We start from the raw sequence: 2805 nt of genomic DNA, 5'->3' as shown, positions 1-2805 counted from the left end.
CACTTGGTACGCATATGGCTGGGGGTTTGCTATATTTAGCGGATTGTCCACCACCATCTCGGGCAGCAGAGTCTTCAATGTCAGAATCAGCATCCGACACGTCTTGCTCCATATTCTCCGCTTCAGCAGACAAAAGCGCGAAGCGATTGTTATTTAATGCTGCTGCAGTGGAGGTAGAGGCCTCCTCATTGAGTGGCATAGTGGCCTGCCTTTTAGTTTTACGGCTTGGAGAAGGGGTGAGGATAGGTAATGGGGGCTGAGACACGCCTTTTCGTTTCCTGTTGACAGTACGATCATGTGCTTGAAAGGGGCATTTCGCTTTAGATGGCTTATTGGGCAGTGATGACAGAGGTGTCGGCAGTCCATTGTCATAAGGCGTAGTTGGGCAAATGCTAGTGGTCACGGATGTGCAATCGGTGTATGTAGGAGTACAGATCATGTTGGCCTGTACGTTAGAAATAGTGCAGGTAACACTTGCATTGGTGTTGCTGCTGATTGTCACCATTAAGCTGGAGACCGTAGATTGAGTTGGCATACCTTCCAGGTTAGGGGAAACACCTGCACAGCTGGCGCGGAGTTGGGAGCGTATTTCTCCTGGCTCAACACCTGCTACTTTCCTCATTTTCTCAAATTTATCGCACCCATTGCTAGGTCGCGATTGAGCAAATGAATTCTCCATTATATCAATTGTCTTTATACTTATGCCGTATAATGCAATGGATATTTACTAAACACGATAAGATTTACCGGTTTACTTGTAAGGTAAATTGTAACAACCTCCCGCTTGCGCAGCGCGCAGGGCGAGGGGCAAAAACAACACAGCTTAGAACTTGCTAGTTGCTGATAAGTTTCGCGAACCGAAGCCGTCACCGTTATGCAGTGACTAAAAATAGATTTTGTTTGTGAGATAAGCGCACGATCTGCGCAAATGTTTGTGATGGATCACAATTACGATTTTGTTTTATCCGCGACTTCTGTGAACACCTCCACTCGATTAAACAACACGGGCGGACTGATTCTCGCTCCAACGTGGAGTTATGCCATCCAAGTGTGGGGAACTGCCGCCAAATCCCAGCTTAATAGGCTCCGTGTGGTCCAGTCGAGAGCTGCACGTCACGCATCTGGGCTCCCCTGGTACGTGACGAACATGGTCATCGAAAGAGATCTGAAAGTTACCCTTCTTGGAGATCAGATCAATTTCCATAGCAGCCGTTATGGCGACAGGCTTATGGTCCACCCGAACCGACTAGCAACTATCCTAGCTGATCCCATCTCCCTCCGAAGACTGAAGAGGGTACACCCCAGCGATCTCCTTACCCGGAGGATAATATAACATATTACATACTAAGTAATTAATAACTAGATTAGATTTTTTCTTTCTCTTGTACTTTATAATTAAGATACCACTTGGTCTCATTTATCTTTATCACACATTAGGTTAAGTTCAGAGGAATTACTGAACGATTCCTTTTGAAACCTTAATAAATAGAATTAGTTATTAAAAAAAAAAAAATTAGAGTGGTATGCAATGAAATTTTTTAGTTTCAAAAGTATGCAATCCTTTTTTTTAAGGTATGCAATAGTTTATATTAAAGGGATATGCAATGAAATTTTTTAGTTTCAAAAGTATGCAATACTTCTTTTCTGTAAGGTATGCAACAAGAATTTGCTCTGCCGAAAATATGCAATGCTTTTGAAACTGATTTACACAAGCACAACTATTACGTGGCCAGTCACGAATTCTTTCCTTGTGTTTCGAAGAAGTCAAATGTAAAACTTACATGATTTCTAACTTAAATTAAATAGTTGTCTAGTTCGAATTTCAGTTGGGCGCCAATTATGAAAAGGTGTTTTCCCGCGATGGTCCAGAGACTTCTCCCTCAAGGTTACAGCGGTGGTAGGACGTCTTTCGTCGGAGTCTTCTACTGAAGATTAGGTTGGAGGGCTTGACTTCGCCCCCTTTGGTTTATTGTCTAGCCTTGTGGCGTAGCAATCTTTGTAATTAAAACAATTGTTATTTACGGCTTTAGCCGGAGCACGTTCTGGTTTATTCTGGTGCAAAACTGAGACTGAAGAGTTTACAAAATATGGAGCTAAGTTTACCCTAACAGCAATGCATCGCGCCATCAAGACGAGTCGGCAAAGCCGACTCAGCATTTCTTGCAGCGTGAGGCAACACTTCGAATAAGAAGAGTCAGCCTTCCGTTGCCGGACGTTCTTTGCACAGAGCGCTGAACTCCATTCTGGCGCGTCAGCATTCTATGTGTTGAGCTACTTTGTTGCTATGGATTATGTTATGCGTTGTTAACTACTCCCCCTCAAGTTTATGACCGTCCTCGGTCATGTTGAAAGTGTCGATGGTACGCTGTATCTCCATGGAGGCTCGTCTTCTCCTTAATGCCAGATAAAGTGCGAAGGAGCCAATTAAGCCAATGTTTAGGACCACACCAGCTACGAACCAGAGTTTAGGCGGACCTTCAGATTCCACGTCATCCTTAAAGCTTTGGATGGAGAGCAGGTTCTCGTTATTCATCCTGTGTAGCAGAGGGATGCTGAGCACGGGGTCGTGCCCGACGATGTTAAGCAATGGGAAGCGCGCAATGCCTGGCTGCTTGCTTAATGCTTTCCGTAGGTTTACGAACTCAGAGCTATTGATGGTTGCCGTTCTCTCGAAGGTCACCAGGTGGGTTCCCTCGACGAGTACTTCTGGGCTGCCATCGGTGCTGACGCGAGCTGAAGCTTCGTTGATAATCACAACGCCATCATCTACGGGAGTTACTTCCTGCAAGTGGCTGGGTTGAGTGT

Source organism: Drosophila mauritiana, unplaced genomic scaffold (genome assembly GCF_004382145.1).
Source record: "Drosophila mauritiana strain mau12 unplaced genomic scaffold, ASM438214v1 Y_29, whole genome shotgun sequence".
NCBI lineage: Eukaryota > Metazoa > Arthropoda > Insecta > Diptera > Drosophilidae > Drosophila > Drosophila mauritiana.
The sequence above is the reverse complement of the archived record's forward strand: the minus strand, read 5'-3'. Positions refer to the sequence as shown.